General features: G+C 42.3%; 1 protein-coding gene across 3 annotated transcripts in view; it reads left to right on the forward strand.

The window, feature by feature from the left end:
- Positions 1-6,855: 6,855 nt before the first annotated feature.
- Positions 6,856-18,499, forward strand: part of DYNC1I1 (dynein cytoplasmic 1 intermediate chain 1) — a 313,654-nt gene continuing 302,010 nt past the window's right edge. For 2 of the 3 annotated variants that reach the window (XM_047847119.1, XM_047847137.1), the window contains exon 1: positions 6,856-6,990. The gene's annotated coding sequence lies outside the window, so the exon portion shown is untranslated. Of the gene's footprint in view, positions 6,991-8,605; positions 8,683-18,499 lie in introns of those variants that run through there. The other variant, XM_047847127.1, reaches the window with a different exon arrangement.

Consider the following 18,499-nt stretch of genomic DNA (forward strand, 5'->3'; position numbering starts at 1 on the left):
TATAGTTCACTAACAGAAGATGAAAAATTAAATTGAACTTTAAAGTACATTGAAAAAAAGTTTATTCACTACTGTTATTAGATCACTTCTTGCAAACTGAGAAAAGCAAAGCAAAGAATTACCCGAAGGCTCCATGACAAATGGACATACAGCTAACTCTTTAAAATATTTATGAATCATCCTTTATTCACTTCAGACCAGTATTCAGAATTTGAATACACACACATACACTTGCAATAATAAAAAATTCAATCTAAAGTATCGATTTGGAAATCTTTCAAAATATGGTAGGCAAACGCAAGAGGCAAAGAAATGGTCTGGGTAAGCCTTAAGATCTTGTTCTTATAGGGGAGCATTAAAACATTGAAGGCTTTCTCATGTGCTAATTGGTTTTCTTGCTAAAAACTTAAATGGAACCATAATCTCTTTCTTTCACTATCTTCCCATAAATGAGTTAAACTTATATTCGATAGACCGTATTTTCAGAAATCATCTGGTCAAAAAATGTGAATTATGTTACCCTGTTGGTTTGCAAATTGGCCCCCATACATGAAAGGCAAGGACAGACAGAAGACAGAGACGGAAAAAAGATTCATAGGTGGCGATTTTTATACACAAGCGAACTTACATTAGAGGCTTGTCTGGAGCGGCCACAAGAGGGTAGCTTTCCATGCCCACCTGCCAGAATCTTAAAAGTTTATGGGGTGCCTGGGTGGCTCAGTCAGTTAAGCGTCGTCAGACTTCAGCTCAGGTCATGATCTCACAGTTTGTGAGTTCCAGCCTCGCATAGGGCTCTGTACTGACGGCTCAGTGCCTGGAGCCTGCTTGGAATTTTGTGTCTCCCTCTTTCTCTGCCCCTCCCCTGCTCATGCTCTCTTTTTCTCTCTCTCTCTCAATAACATTGCTCTCTCAAGGCTGTCCTTGAAAACGGCTTTCACTGTGAGAAAAGAGGGCAGAAGTACATTTCAAGGAGGGGGAGGGAGGGGGTGAGGAGTCTCTGATTGCTGGGTCCAGTTTGCTGGTCAACAGGTGGTCATGTCCTCTCGATGAACTCATATCCTAAATAAAGGATTTCACCTGAATACTTAGCAAATGCAGGAGAGCAAGGACCTGGAGGTCACAAGGGCACCGCTGGCCACATAGCTCTATCCATTCATCACTAGCGTGAACGGCACCTCCCTAGAGGATAGACAGGGGCAGTGTATATTTCTAGTTCCAGAGAATACTGTAGCATATCATTATAAGCTCCCTGGGGAGGGATTCCTTCATGGCTCATTGCATCTCAATGGAACCAGAGTAGCACAATAACTACCTAAGTGGTATGTGTTGGAAGTGGTGTGCAGGGAGAAAAGAACATGATACTTGGTATATATCCAAGAAGTGAGAGGGCACAATCATCTTCTTTGATCCTGACTCCATCCTTATCCTGACTCCTCTGTTAGCAAGAAGGTGTAAGGCTTCATCCATCTTTAGCTTCTTGTTTCTGATGTCTACAACGTATATTGTAACTGTTGCCAAATAAGATTTAGTGTACGTTTAGGGAGTTTTAAAAGGAAGAAGTTTAGGGGCGCCTGGGTGGCTCAGTCGGTTGGGCATCCGACTTCGGCTCAGGTCATAACTTCACAGTTTGTGGGTGGGTTCGAGTCCTGCATCGGGCTCTGTGCTGACAGCTTGGAGCCTGGAACCTGCTTGGGATTCTGTGTCTCATTCTCTCTCTGCCCCCCCCCCTCCCCCGCTTTGTACTCTGTCTCCATCTCTCAAAAAGAAATAAATGTAAAAAAATAAATAAATAAATAAAAGAAAGAAGCTTATGGTATAAACCTCTATTGTTTTCAAGTGACTTAATGCTGTTAGTGAAATATTCCTCATATCTAACAGGCTTGTTGGAACATGTAAAAAAAAATCCGTAGTGGAATCACCCAAAATAGCCAGCATTTTGGTAATATTTTTCTGTTACCTTTCATTCCTTTTGCTGTGCATATCCACATAATAACAATATTTAACATTCATTTAAAATTTACTTGTTGCTAATCACTGTATCAATTTTTATAAGAATTATCTCATTTAATCCTTATTACAATCTTTAAAAAATTTTTTTTTAATGTTTAGTTATTTTTGAGTGAGAGAGAGATAGAGTGAGGTAGGGGAAAGAACAGAGAGAGAGGGAGACACAGAATCTGAAGCAGGTTCCCTGAGCCATCAGCACAGAGCCCGATGTGGGGCTGGAACTCACAAACTGTGAGATCATGACCTGAGCTGAAGTTGGACTCTTAACCGACTGAGCCACCCATGTGCCCCAATTCTTATTACAATCTTAAGAGATGGGCAGTATGATGACCATTTTACAGATGAAGATATATTGAGGCGTAACAGGGTTAAGCAATTTGTGCAGAACCACATAGCTAGTGAATCACAGGAGCTAGTTAACCCAGGTATTCTTGACTCAGGGCCTGGGTTCTTGACCTCAATTTAATATCTCTGATTTATACATTTCTTTAGTACTAAAAATTGTGTTATTTTATACAGATTGTTAAAAAATATGCATTTTGGCTTAGCATCATCTTTGAAAGAAAAGCTGATGGAAGGAAATGTAAGGGGGAAGGGGAGGAACAGATACAAGGAGGCAAAAGTGAAGGGGGGTGGTGATTATAACACAATTACATGCCAAATATAGGTAATTATAGTATAAGTGGAGTTGTCTTTGGAAGTTATTCAAAAAGCATTTAAAAAATCTAAAACTATATAACAGATATCTCTGAATTCATTCTTCCAAAACTGATAGCAAATTTTATGCGAGTGTATTTATTTATTGTAGGTTCTTTGCATCTATAAAAACATAGACAACATGCTGTAATGAAGTGTCCAGAAGACAAAAAGCAAGGGTTGCTTTATACATTGCAATCATTGATTTCATCCTAAGTCACTCTTCGATTTCTAGTAAATCTTAAAATACTAATAATGCACCTTTTTTTCTGAACATCTATTATTGTTTTGGTTTGGCACAAACTGACCATCTTTAGTCATATAATCAAAAAATACATAAAACATGTCTCACTTGATATATATCCTACACAAAACTATATATGACATTCATCAGTGGTTTTAAATTAGTTTTCTTACAGGTTTTTATTCTGAGCACTATGTAGAACATATGTTGTCTTAACTGGAGAATATTTTCAAGCATTTTTTTTCCTCTTGGTTATCTTTCAATTTTAAAAGCCAACTCAGATGGCTCACATTTCTTTTCTGTTGTGTTAGAGCCTTTGGATCACTGGGGTTAATCTTCAGTTTTATTTCTTCCAACCAAAATATAATGGACTGAAGAAAAACTTGCAGAGGAGACTCTCGGGCAGATAGGAAGACATCTGGTACATAAGAATGTTGCTGGAACCTGGGTGAAATGGGGTTTTAGGCAAGTGAGTTAGACAAGGGAGCCAGCTGCGGGCCACACCTGTATCTGGCACTGATGTATGAGGTGCATGAGGACAGAAGACTCTCTTTCTTGAAGGCTGGTAGTGACTCCAAGGTCTCAGTAGTCCCTGAAGTCTGGTAATATCACAGATTGGACACTGAGTTTAGAGAGTACAAAGCTCTGGGACTTTTCATGCTGACTGAACTAATAATAGCAAACTAGAGCTAACATTTATTGAATGTTTCTAATTATATGCTAGGGGCTGTGTGAAGTGCTTCCCATGGATTAATTCATTGAAATATCACAGGTGACAAGTGTCATTATTACCCCCTTTTGACTTCTAGGAGAGTTGAGTCTCAGAAGAGTCTACTAACGTGTGCAAATATACAAAACCAGTAAGCAGTCGACTTAAGCTCACACTCAGAAAGTCTGATTCCAGAGTAGGAGAATTTAGCCACACCACTGTCTCTCTGCAAGACTCTTTAGCAACTTCTTAAAGGCTAGTAAGTTAGAAATTTGCCCGGCGTGTTTTTTATAGTAACCATTTAACTAATTCTTGGGGCTCTTCTTTCAAACTTTGGAGCATTAAATAGATTAAGAGGTGAAACGGGTATATTTGCAATGAGCAGTTTATGACTTGTAGGGGGTATAGGGGGAACACTGTACTACTGCGTAAATTTTTTGTAAACTTAGAATACTCTAAAAAAATAAGATCTATCAATAAAACTAAGGTAAAGTCTATGCATGCTATCTAACCCCGTTCTCAAATGCACATTGCCATCTGTCAAGATTCGTATCCAACTGTATACATACACCCAGAACCTCTTCAACAAATGCCTCCAGATCATGAGGATGCCCTACTGTAAGGCATTTTCCCCTTCCTGATCTCTCATGGCAAATGTCTTTCTACCTTTTTTATTCTACTTTTATTAGTCTGTTTGGTATTAAAGCTGATTGCGTCTTTTCATTAGATTTTGAGTCTCTGGAATATAGAGATCATTCATTTCTTATTTATTTCTAGTCCTACACCCAATATCTATACTATGCCTGTACACATGATAATGAAAATAATTATAAGCACTTTTTAAAAATTTGTGCTGGGGACATAAGCCATTATGATAAACACAACTTGACAAATTCAGGCCTTCCTAATCCTGACCTAGGCTCTTAAAATGAACTTTGAATTAGTCTTTACTTGTTTCAGTCCTTTATCCGTAGAAGCTCCTGGATGACCCTTACCAAATGTCATTTCCTGCTCAAATATCTGTAATGGTGGTATTCCACTATCTTCTTTTCAGCCTTCCCTAAGTCTCAATCTGCTCCCCCATGAGTCTGCCATACTTCGAAAAGCTGGACCACTCAGCATTTGCTGGGTACATGTGGTTTCTCTTTTCTAGAGCTTTGTTTATGCCTGGAAATGTTCTTCCCTCTTCATTTCTACTCTTTTTTTTTAAATTTTTTTTTTTCAACGTTTATTTATTTTTGGGACAGAGAGACACAGAGCATGAACGTGGGAGGGGCAGAGAGAGAGGGAGACACAGAATCGGAAACAGGCTCCAGGCTCTGAGCCATCAGCCCAGAGCCTGACGCGGGGCTCGAACTCACGGACCGCGAGATCGTGACCTGGCTGAAGTCGGACGCTTAACCGACTGCGCCACCCAGGCGCCCCTCATTTCTACTCTTAAACCCCTATCTATCTGTTTCAGATATTATCCATATTCACAATTCTAATTTTCTCCTATGACCTTCCCCACTCCAACCAGATGAGCTCTTGTTGGAGTTCTTTTAACATATTGTATTGCTTTGGCCATTTCCTTATTGTTCGCCTGTAAAAAAAGTTTATTTATGTTGAAAAAGAGAGAGTGTGAGCACATGAGGAGGGTAGGGGCAGAGAGAGAGGGAGACAAAATCCCAAGCAGGCTCCCTGCTGTCAGCACAGAGCCCACCACAGAACTCAGTCTCACAAGCCATGAGATCATGACTTGAGCCAAAACCAAGATGCGGTTGCTCAACCCACTGAGCCACCCAGATGCCCCTGTTTGCCTTTAGTTATATGTTTACCCTTCCTTCTACCTTCAACTGGATTTTAACTTCTTTGTAAAAAGGGCTTATATTCTCCTCATTTTTGGACCACCTGAAGTTCCTAGATTTGGCAGGTAGTGGGCATACAATAACCCCCATATTGGAGAGACAGTAATACCAGTTGGTAATGTACAAGCAGTGAAGTCAGGTGAACAGGGGTTCCAATCTCAGCTACATCACTCTGTAGCTGGGGAACTTGGGCAAAGTAGTTAACTTCTTTGAGATTCAGTCCTTTAACTATGGGGATGGCATTTTATCTACTACACAGTGCTAATAAAAAACTTAAAAGAAAAATGTACGTAGAGTTTGATTTCTATTAAGTATCCAATACATGGCAATGGCAAGTGTTTGTTTCGTAAGTTTTTTTCTCTGCAATATCTTGAATTCCTTCTTTCAAAAGACATTCCACTTGTCTATTTTTTAGCCAGACTTATGGTCACAATAATTTGCCAGGAAGGCAAAATTGGAAAAAAGGATGGCCATTTCATAAGTAGGTATAATAATATATTTACCTCTATATTTATTTATTTATTTTGAAATTACTGTAGCACTTGATTAAATAAATTCATAAACAGTTACTCAGCATTTATTATGCATCAAACACTGTTGTAGGTATTGGGAATACAACAGCGAAGAAGACACAGTCTTTGTCCTTCAGTAACTTCCATGTTAATGTGGACAGTGACCTCACAGATATTCAAGAAGCACAACGAAAAACTTAGCTATAAAATGGTGCCAAATCTGCACTGATTAGAAGCCCAAACTCCATTTCTGGGTTTACCACTTAGCTGTTACAGTAAGCTTTGAGGGAGTTCAAGAATGGTTACCCAGATTTTTAACAGCTAGGAATCCAAGAAGCAACGTTGTGGAGGCGAGCTATATATACATTTTTTTTCTTCTGGGAAAAAAATAGGGATAAATCAGACCTATGTCTTTGTGTGTAGCAGATGGAGCTGAGCTTTCTCTATTTCTACTTAAATGACCTTAAAGTAGTTGTCTGGGAGTGAAAGTTGTTCAATGTTGGCATGTCAGCAACAGCTCCCAAAACACCGAAGCTCCTCTGTTTGCAGCAACTTAGGTGAGTCCTGCCGATTGTACAGATAGACGGGTTGACCTCCCCAGGCCCCCGGTTTGCCACCAGCTGCTGGGCCGGCGCCACCCCTCCCTTGCGAGACGGGTGAGAAGGCTGCGAGCGGAGGGCCCTCCCGCGGGAGGGGCGCGGGGCGTGGAGGGCGTGGGCGGGGGCGGGGCGAGCCCCGCAGACTGGGTGCTCCGAGGGAGCTGTCAGTGTCAGGCTCGCGGAGAGAGAGGAAGTGCTGGGTCCCCGAGGAGCGCGAGCCGAGCGGCCGGCGCAGCGTGAGACAGCACATCCTGCGCGCGCCGGGCCCGCCGCCCTCTGGAGCCGCTCGAGCCTCGACCCCGCCGCCCCCCGGGGGCCGCTGCCGCGCTCGCTCGGGGAGCCCAGTGCCGCCGCCGCCGTCGCCGAGCGCGTCCAGGTAAACAGGAGGGGGGTGTCGCGCTCTCCCGGCCGCCGCCTCCGCGTCGCCCCTCGACCCTCCCAGCCCCAGGGTCGTCTGCGCGGGTAGCCGGGCAGTAGTTGGGCCGCCGCAGCCGCAGCCGGACCTCTGCCACGGCCCCCTCCCCAGGCTCCTGCGTGCTCACGCGGCGCCCTAAGGCGGCCAGAGCCCCCCCCCCCCCCCAGCGACACCCCCCTGCTGCAGTTTCTCCCGGTAGAGCCCAGAGGCGGGGGCAGAGGAGGAGGGGTCGTGGTGTCATCACCTTGTCGCCCACCTCGCGGGCTGGGAGGGGCGTCCCAGTGTGCCCCGCCTCGGTCCGGTCCTGGGCGGCAGAAGGCTAGCGGCGGTGAGATCCGCACCCCTGTGGGCCACCAGCTGACGGCCCCTGGGGGAGGGGAAGCTGCAGAGGGAAGGGAAAGGATGCTGTTTGATTACATTTTCAGCTGTCTGCAGAGCTCTTAGATGCTGTTGCTACCCGCCAAGTCGGAGGGAGCGAATGTACTTCCAGCAGGGCATTAATTAAACACTCACGCAAGAAGATGCCAGTTTCTCTCACTGCTGCAAAAAAGTGTGGTTAGGGGATGTGTTTTCGTAAACACCTTCCTAGCCGCGTGGCTCTCCTACCCCCACTCTGGAATCGCTGTGGCCTTATAAATCTGTGCGTCGTCATCATTAGGGCAGTGATCCTAGCAGCGCTGATGGGAACTGAGTGTGCGAGAGTCTCATGACTTGTGTCTTGGTTAATAAGGTTAAGTGGAAACCCAGGATCAGGACAGGAAATTACTTTGGAAATCGGAGACTCAGCAAAAATGCAGAAGATGGAATATAGTCTATTCTGGCCTCTACCTCATCTAGGTAAGGGGCAAGAACAAATGGCCAGCCATTTTCTTGCCTGGAATGCCTTTCAAGTGTGCACTGTAGACTTATTCTAGTTCAGGGTTGTGAAAAATTGCTCCCAAATATTCCAGATTAGCAGAAAGCATAGCTGACAGTAAGGCATGGGTAACTGCGGAAGACAGCGTATGGCTAATATTAGCACAGCTATGGGTGACGGTCTATGAACATATTTTCACTGTGAAGATTATAGTGAGAGACAGCGTTAGGAAATTTGGAATGGAGACTTCAGTGCAAGTTGCATCCTGAGGGTGCCGGTGGGAATGTGATTAATACTTCCTCTGATGATTTAAAATGCCAAATTTTGTCCAGAAGTTCTTTGTGTGAGAAACAAAGGCCTTAAACTCTGCTCTTTTGACCATGTTTCTCAATAAAAATATACTCAGTCATCAAAATGTTCTCTTCACGGGAACCAACCTGCCAATGTTGTTTAAGTTCTGAGGATTCAGTGCTCCAAGAGCCATTTTTCTGTAAGATCTTGCAGCATCATCATTAGGATGTTAGGACAATATATTTTGGCGCCCAGTAGAGGCTTTGTACAGCCTGTCCAGTCTGGCCCCAGTTTTTGGCCCAGCACATCCCTTGTGTCTCTCTTTTTTGTCCTTGTCTTGGGCCTCAGGCACTGATGCACCTGCTTCCTCTCCACTTGGACCGGAGGATGCAGGCACACAGTGCCCAACTGCAGAGGGATGGCTCAGCCCCTCCACACCCCCAGCCTTTCCTCTTCTACTGAAACATGTCCTGAAGCTCTTTGGTGTTTGAGATCTACATCATCAGGTATAATCACTATTAGGGATATGGACAGAGAAAAAATTTAACCCATAATAAGAAAGTGAGGCAATTCTTACAGTGGTGGTCCCTGGTGCCTAGTTTCTGACAAACTTCTGAGATTATAAGAAGAAGTCAGGGGCACCTGGGTGGCTCAGTTCCTTACCCTCTGGACTTAGGCTCAGTTCATGATTTCATGGTTTGTGAGTTCGAGCTCCACATTGGGCTGTCTGCTGTCAGCACATAGCCCACTTTGGATCCTCTGTCTCCCTCTCTCTCTGACCCTCCCCCACTTGTGTGTGTGCATGTGTGTGTGTGTGCGTGCACGCACTCTCTTTCTCTTTCTCTGTCTCTTTCTCTCTCTCACAAAAATAAACAAAATTTAAGAGGAAGTCAACCAGCATTTGTGTCATCATGCTTTATGTCTGAGAGGGCTTTGTCAACTTTCTGACCAGCCCTTCTACTTCCCCAAACATTTCTTCCCAAGTCTACATTTAATAAATAAACCTTTCCTTTTTTTTTTTTTTAATTTTAGTTTAGAGAGAGTGAGAAGGTGTGAGCGCACATGGGGGAGGGGCAGAGAGAGAGAGAGAGAGAGAGAGAGAAAGAGAGAGAATCTTAAGCAGTTTCCACACTCAGCACAAGCCCCATGAGGGGCTCAGTCCCACTACCCTGGGATCATGACCTGCACCGAAATCAAGAGTTGGACACTCGGGGTGCCTGGGTGGCTCAGTCTGTTAAGTGTCCGACTTTGGTTCAGGTCATAATCTTGAGGTTCGTGGGTTCAAGCTTCGCATTGGGATCTGTGCTGATGGCTCAGAGCTTGGAGCCTGCTTCAGATTCTGCATCTGCCTCTCTCTCTGCCCCTCCCCCACTTATGCTCTGTGACTCTCTGTTGCCTAAAAATGAATAAATGTTTAAAAAAATTTTTGAAGGGGCACCTGGGTGGCTCAGTCGGCTAAGCGTCTGACTTCGGCTCAGGTCATGATCTCCCAGTTCGTGAGTTCGAGCCCCGCGCTGGGCTCCGGGCTGTCAGCTCGGAGCCTGGAGCCTGCTTCAAATTCTATGTCTCCCTCTCTCTCTGCTCCTCCCCTGCTCACGCTCGGTCTCTCTCTCTTTCAAAAATAAATAAAAACATTAAAAAAAAATTTTTTTTTGAAAAGAGCTGGACATTCAATGGACTGGTGCCCCAATAAGCCTTTTCCTTGACTCCAGCACTGAGGTAATTTTTGGGGATTCATCTTGGGTACTTCTCTGTCTGGTCTTGTAAAATACATACCAAGTCTTCAAACCATGTCTCTCAACACAGACTGTGCATAGGCTTCATCCAAAGTGATTTACCTAAATGGGCTACTGATTCTTTCCATCACCTGTTTCTTTCTATAACTTAACCTAGCCTCAGATGAAAAGGTCTTTTGCAAAGTTAAGTATATCCTTCATCATTTTGTTTGCCTTACATTTTGCTCTGCCAAGTAAAGCAAAGGTTAATAATATACTGAGCAGTTTTCTAAATGTATTACCTTACCGAAACATTTGCTAAAATGCGTTGAGCACTTGGCCCAGGCATTGGATTTTACGTTACTTCTCCATGTATTAATTTATTTAATCCACAAATATCTTATGAGTTATATATTATTTGTAATCCTATTTTATAGATGAGGAAACAAAGATACAAAGATGCCAACTAACTTTTTTGAAAATTGCTCAACTGATAAATTATAGAGGCAGGATTTGAACCCTAAGCAGTCTGAATCTACTCTTTCATACTACAGAACAATTATATTGGTTAATTTTCATATACTGAATACCAAGCTCTTTTCTCATGTTATTTCGTTTTAATCCTTATATGAATCCTATGAAATAGATGTTATCGACCATATTTTATAGATGATGTGACTGAGTTCAGTGACATATTCAGGGTTATAGATAATCAATAGCAGATGCAGGGTTCAAATCAGGTCTGTTTGACTCCCAAACCAGAGCTCACCCAGTTTTGCTAGCATCCCCTATCAGAAACAAGAAAAAGCTGAACTTGTCTGTCTCTTTCAGGTTTGCTACCTAACATCCCTATGGACCATTGTCATGTCCTTTAAGCCTCAATGGTGGCCATACTTTTTGTCAGCAGATTGATAACTATGGATGATATGGCAAACTCAATGTAGCACTATAGCTCTTCTGAAATCGAGTACCAATTTGGTTCTCTCTCCTTAATGAAATTAGGTAATTACCCATGATACTTTGTGGATCCCAAGTGCCATGTAAATAGTCATTTCCTTGATCAGGGATCCCTTTTACTAGAAAATGTTGTGACTTCTACACCCCCTATAAAATGTGAGAAAATGCGTTCTTTGGGGAACTTTGCTAGGACAATGAACTTTTAGGGTTCACTTCTTTTGAGAATTAAGTTAATCTGACTCTCATTTTATTTCTTTGAAATTTATAAACTTTTGCCCAGATCTGTATAAAAAATATTCCTCTTGATTAAGAACTTTTCATAGATATCCTGGGCTGATTTTCTTTGCTTCCTCTCTACAGAAAGCCTGGCACCAGAATGTCAGAGTGAAGCTTGCATTGGAACATAGACACTACTGTCCAGGTGCAAACCCTGAGGAGCCCACATGTTCATAAAGCATCTCCTGATTCTTTGTTCAGAGGAGGCTTCTTAAATAGGAGTCCTAGGCATTGTGGAGAGCAGGCACATGATGGTGTTCTGGTGGTCACCGAACCCGATAATACTGATGCAAAATTTAATGCATATGTATAGAAATGCAACTTTCTGGTGGCAAGGGGCGGGGTGTGGGATTTGTGACCAAAAGAGATTAAGAACCACTGGTTCACAGGCACAGTTTAGAAGAGGGGCTAGGAGCTGAGGCCACTCTGCTGAAATGTGTAGAAAACAAGGCAAAACTATCCTATGAGCACCGACCAAGAAAAAAATGTTTGTAGCTACCAGAGCATTATTGGCATTTTGCTACCAAGGCATTTTGAAGGCAGGGGGTGGGGGGTGGGGTGGTACCAACTTACACTAATGCACGCTGCAACCAAGTGAGATCTTCAAGAATGGCAGGAAGCCTTAGCGTTGCTTGCCATCCATTAGGTACTTACCCTGTTCATGTTTAGGTTCATCAAATCATTCTAACAGCCCTGTAAGGCTGACATTCTTATCTTCATTTGACAAACAAAGAATCTGATGCTTGGAAACATGAAGCCACTTTGTCAAGGCCACCTGAAACCAGTTTGTGGGAAAGCTGGATTTCAAATGCAGGTTGGCCAGATTCCAAAGTTTGTTTATTCTGTTCCCATCGTATGTCATTGTTTTTCTATGTGGGATGCCAAAAAATACCGTTTAGTGTAGCTTTTCATTGTGGCAAGACAGAGAGTCCTTCAAGACAGAGAGTCCCCCACGTGCTGATGGGAAAAGCCTAAATGTATTATCAAAAGAGAACAAGAAAATTAGACGTCTCTCAGTGTACTGGAGAATAAGCAAGTCCTGCTTTCCCTTGAGGTGTGCTAAAGCCCCTACATTTAATTCTCAAGTGTCACTAGGTATCAGGCTGAACACAAAATGCATAGCGGTTTACAATGAGGACAGTCCAGAAAGTTGACTTTGCAGGAGTGGATATAAACCAAGACTGTGTTCATTGCAAAGATTAATTTATTTCAAAGCTGAATTCGAAGCTGCTCAGTGTTCTGGGGCTTAGCTGATATAGTGACTGTGTCATGATCCGGAACATTAACTTGGTACTAAATCTTGGGAGCACCTCTGCTTACCAGACAACCTACATACCCTTTAGTTTTTGGTTCTTATCAATCCTGAGATCCTCACAAGCAGCAGTTTTATTTCCAAAATATTACTGAATCCCTAACATTTCTATCCTCACCCATATTTTTACTATACTCTTAAAGAATGACCCATTGTTTTCATTTTTGGGGCACAAACCAGCTAATGCCATCAGTGTGGCAAACACACAAAGCAGAAATTTATGTTGGAGTCAAGGGCATTCTTTATAATAAAGTAATGAGTCTCTGGCACTACACAGGATGATTGCACTTGATCAACAGATCTGCCTGGGAACCAATACCAGTGTGCTTTATTATGCTTCAATTTTTTTTTCTTCTATAACCTCTAAAGAATTTTTAAAAATTCTGCTGCTCTCTTATGCTACACATTTTAAGTTGGCATCTAACTGTTTTCATTGTAAACTTGAAGAATCACAACGAATGTGATTTCCAGAATATTGTAAACTTGGATACTTAAAAATAAAACGATGTAATTCTTTGAATTCAATTACAATCTAAATACTATCTCAATCTCGCTATAAAAAAATACCTGAAGAAGCTCCTCAACAAAAGGGTATTTTTATACCTTGTGGTCAAGCATCACAGTCGGATTTGGGGCTTCAAGTGTCACGGTTTTTTTTTCCCCCTCTGGTAATGGGGAAGAAAGGCTTTTGCAAAAATGGAGGTGGGAAAGGAAGCCCTGAATGATTCTAAATCACAGGCATGTTCTCTGATAGGTCAGTTTCTGGAAAGATTAAAGACAGAAGCTTCAGATCTGGAAACTAAAATGTCATTAGTTCTTCTCATGCTTGCACAGTTCTTAGAAACCCTTGATGGGCACCAGGGACACACAATGCCAATTATCAGAGCATGCATTTATTTAGCACAGGTGTTGTATGTTATAGGTCATTGTAGGCAGTGGCCGGGAGTTAGGTCCTTGGCCTTCTGTCTGTGTGGCTCAGACTCAAAATGGGCAGGGCTGGAAGGACCTGCAAAGTCAAGGGTCCCATCTCCTGCCCTGCGGCTGTCTTTCCCCTATGTAGTGATTTACAGAAGAAATTGACTTATTCTAGTGTGTTTTAGATCAGTGTTTCTCAGTCAGGGGTGATTGTCCACCCTAGGGACATTTGGCAATGTCTAGAGGCAATTCTGGTTATCAAAACTGGGGAGAGTGGCTACAGGCATCTAATAGGTGGTGGTCAGGGCTGCCACTGAATATCCTACAATGCACAGGACAACTCCTGTGACAAAGTATTATCCTGCTCAAAATGTCAATAGACACTCTGTTTTTCTATTGAATATTTCCTGTTGTAATTTAAGTCCATTTCCTTGTTTGGTCTTTTACAACATAAGAGTACAACATCTAAAAGACAACATAAGACAAAAGAAAGAAAAAGCCAGATATCTCACTTAAGCTATGTGAGCCTCAGTTTCTTCATCTGTGAAATGGGGATAATGATACCTGGCTTGCAAAGTTATTATAAAGATTACAGATAATGAGAAAACAGGGTTCAATACATGTTACACACTCAGTGTGTGGAAGATGCTTCTTATTATCCAGCAGCAATTATATCATTCTCTAGCCTTCTCTTCTCAGGGATATGTGTGATCTTGCCTTCCTTTGAACCATAGGTATGCTTTAAAAAAAATTTTTTTATATTGAATTGTACTACTTATATGCATGCCTCTTTCCCCCACTACACTCCAGGCTCCCTGAGATACCCTTGTATCTTTCAGCTGAGGGTCTTACACATGGTGGAGGCTCAACAAGCTTTGTTGATTTGAAATACTAGCCAGAATAAATCCCACTTAATTTTCTTTTTATTATAAGATTTAATTCTTTCCCCTTGGATCACTTTAATGTGTTTAGTAAAAACAGTCACTTCCTGAAATGTAGTTTCCATTGCACGTCTGGGCCCAATTTGAATGTAGACTTGGTAATGCCTAGAATTCTGGAATCCTTGCCTTCCTGAATTAGGATCATGTGGAACATTTCTGCTGTGAGAAAGGGATCTTGAAAGGGACAACTTTTCATTCTAGAAATGGCAGGCAGGATGGTTTGAGTCTTCTGTTTCTTTTATGAGCCCCTTGGGCTAATTTTTTGATCTTTGGTTTGGTGTCTTTGGTTTCCTTCCAGTGGGAGAAAGGGAGATTTTGATTCATTTGTCAGATTTCTATTTTATGCTAATGTCTAGAGTGAAGCCAAGAGTAATGTGTATATTTTAAGTAGCCCCAATGAGTAAATGGTGACACAGTACTGTATAGACTTTGCCTACCATCAATTTCCCTTTTAGAATGCAAGCTAGATGGTCTACTCTGACCTGAAATAGTACCCATTTCTTTGTTTAACAAGCAGAAGATTTTAGTAATTGAAATGGAATGAAGTCCACTCCTTTTAAAAGCAATTTAGATCCTGTGAGGCACATATGGAGGCCTTTACAAGTTTATCTAGTTGTTGACTGTTACAGTGAGCCCATGCTTGGAGGATGACCATGGGATTGTGTCTCGGAATCAGCTTGTGGAATTTCAGTAGTTGGTGGTTTGGGTGGCTGGCAAGTTAGTTAGCAGGCCCTGTGGGGGGATGTGTGTTTTCACAGTGTCCCCTTTTAAAATGATGGCACGTCTCCCGTTTCACCGTCTGCCCCACCAGTATCAAAATAGCAAGGGGTTGTGGGAATTGGTGTGTATTTTGTGGAAGAAAGAATAACAAAAAACTTCTCTGCCTGTTTCCTTGAAAAGTGTGACTTTGTTCACTCTCAGAGGGTATAGGTTACCGCTGATTTGGAAAGGTGATCTTCCCTCTTTGAATGCTTTCAGACTCAGAGGAAAGTGAGAATCTATTTACATAAGTTAAAATGCCAAACTAAATCTCCCAATGCAAATACGGACCACCCAGGGACATGGTTTGGGGTTTCCAATACAGATTTTCTTGCTTCCTCTTTTAGGCTTTTTAATATTTTTCAAATGCTGCTGAAAAGTAATTGGCATATCAAACAAGGATGAAATCCCATATCCCTGTAGATTTTGAAGGGGAGAATCGTGCCCATTTTCTTTGAGAGCTCCTTGTTTTAAAAATTAAAAAGTATGAATAGCTAAAATTGAAAGACCAACAAGTTGTAGGTTTTAGTTTAAAATAGATGGAAAAGTCAGGTTGCAAAACAGTTGTAAGGGAAAAGGAAAATACTTTCTTCAAATGTTCCCTTTCCCTAGTACATTCTGCCCAGGCAGAGCCATTTACCTGAGTAAAATGGGCAGAACTTTGCTTTGGGGATAAGCCAGGGAATTGGAAGGATCACCTCTTAACATTGCCAATACCACCTCTGCCTTCCCCAACCCTGGACAGGTACATCTGGGCAGCACACGGAAAGAGTATTTTCTAAACTCTCTGGGGGAAGATTCAGAATGAAAGTTGCTTTAACCAGGATACATGTTCTGGTGACCGTGTGGTTAATAATGACAATTAGTGCTTTCTTAGTCTCTATGCCTGTTAAAGAAAAAGTTATTCATACACTTGTTAAAGAAATGGTAAGGCAGGCTTTTTTTCAGGGGGACTATTCTGATAGATGTCTAGACCCCTGCACTGGAGGTTTGCAGTAGGGGAGAGAGATTGGGATCAACTCTGAATACACTAAGGAAAAGTGGGATTTATAGCCAAGGAGTCAGGGTGGGGGTCAGTAGATGGAAAATTACTAAAAGGAAACATCCAGGGCAAGGGGAGTGGAATCAGGATAAGCCAACCTAACAGGATTCTTGCTGAAGGCAGGCGAGGTGATCAGACACCACTTGGAAGATGGTAGGGGATGAGGAACTTCATCAGATATCAGTTTGATATTGGTGATCAGATATTGAGGGTGGAGGATTCTGGCTAAACTGACTTAGCAGGACTTTTGCTAAAATGGGACTCTTGAAAGCATGCCAAGGGATTGAGGCCAAGTTAAAAAAGAGCTTGGAGGAGACTGACTACCATTTGGTCAAGGAGAGAATCCTTGGCACACCCTCTCAGTGGGCATTCCATAGCGAAGTGCAGGTGGGGATGATAAAAAGGGGGTACTTGCAGTTACCAACACTAAATCCAAAGGTGGAGAGCAATGAGAATGCTGGATCATTGGAGTGGATTTGGGCCACAGGAGTGTATTTATCCGGTTAGGTTGCATCACAATGCAGTAACAAACAACCACCAAGCATCAGCAGAGTAACCCAACAGAAGATTTTTCTTGCTCATGTTACATGTCAGGTGTGAGCCAACAAGGGGCCCCATTCACCAGACCCACTCAGAGACCCATGCTGAGAGAGGCTTCATCTTGGTATATATTGCCCCAATCTCATACATGGTCACTGACTGAAGCAAATCAGATGGCCCTGCCTGGCTACCAAGGAGTTGTTAGGTAGAGTTTCAGAGTGGGGGAACAGGAATTTTTGTGATTAACCTAAATGACTATTAAAGGGGTGAACTTCCCTGGGTTCTGCCTATTCCTGCTGCTAACCACAGTTTCTAAAAGGCATCCCTAGGAAGCTCACTGACATGCAACCCACATGTGGTGGTTTCAGTATTCAACTTTAGTTGTACCTGAAAGAATGCTCTTATAGAGTATGAAATTCATTAGAATGATTTTAGCCTCATGAGTAATAACAGCATCCTGGAATTAGTGAGCTTCCAAATCTAGATTTTACTAATAATGAATAATGAGTACGACTGAATGCTTTGTGGGTGCATGAAAATGAACAAGGTATAGACCTTAGGGACTATGGGACTGATGTCTAATCAGGGAAAGATAGAAAAGATATATAACATGTGGCTGTGTGTTACCACATACCTCACATGAGATAAAACATGGTAAATACCTAATAGAGGAATAACAAAGTTCAAAGAAAGGAAGTGATTAATAACTAATCACTTCTTTGAATAATCACTTATTTGAATTTTCAAGCTCACCAGACACCAATGTCAACTAGGCAAAATCATTAATTTTTTATCTTCATCTTTATTTTTTGTTCTTGGGTCTGATCTGATCTGATCCCAAAACAAATCACAACAGTGGTCAAGAGGCAGTATGAGATCCTGGCCTCTGCAGCTGGAGTTCAAATCTCCGCATTGCCCATTACTATCTGTGTGGCCTTGACAAGTTATTTGGCTTCCCTGTATCTCATCTTCTCCATCTATTAAACAGGAGTGATAATAATAGAGCCACTTCCTAATATTGTGGTGAGTCTGAAAGAATAAATCCTACTTAATTTTCCATTTCTTATATGATTTAAATTTTTTTCCCCTGGATCATTTTGATGTGTTCAGTACAAACATTTGACTTCCTGAATGTGTCATCCGTTGGGTCTCTGGGCCCCAAATGAATGTGGGCTTGGTAATACTTAGGATTCTGGAAGCCTTGCCTTCTGAATCAGGATCCTATTGAACATTTTTGTCTATGCCCAACAGAGCAGTGCTGGGCTCTGGGTGAGTACAACATAAGGGTCAGCCTGCATTTTCCCTGGCTTGTGAGGCAACCTCAGTCTAGAGACTGTAGTTTAGAGTATCAAGTTGGCTTCCATTCTTATCTTGGAATTCAGGTCTGCTGAGGACACATTTCCTAGCCCCCCTCCTTCTATCCCCAGCATTTCAAAGCAATGTGAAATTAAAATCTACTGTGATACAAATCCATTGTGGCTAAATCATGCAAGCATTCTGTGTGTCCAGAAAATTAAAAGGTGCAGGAGCTCAAGACTCATACCACAGGTAAAGGTTTAAAGAGCTAGAGGCTGGTTGTGATGGAGAGGAGGCTGTGTGGCTCATCTTGGCAGATGTACACCTTTTCTCTCCTCTGTGGGTTTTTTCTTTTTATCTTCCCTTCCCCCACCACTCCTTGAGTACAGTGTGAATGAACTTGACTGGATGCTGCAGAAAGCCTGTGGGTTGTAAGCAGGTGAAAGTGTGGGCACGAGGACTCTATTTTTGGCAAGTAAGTATGAGGGACACCTCTCTAGCCCAAACTTCCAGGGAAAAGGAAAGTTCATATCAATATAATGCAGAACCTTTGATTGACTCAAGTTAAAA

This window comes from Prionailurus viverrinus, chromosome A2, assembly GCF_022837055.1.
Source record: "Prionailurus viverrinus isolate Anna chromosome A2, UM_Priviv_1.0, whole genome shotgun sequence".
In the NCBI taxonomy this organism is placed as follows: Eukaryota; Metazoa; Chordata; class Mammalia; order Carnivora; family Felidae; genus Prionailurus; species Prionailurus viverrinus.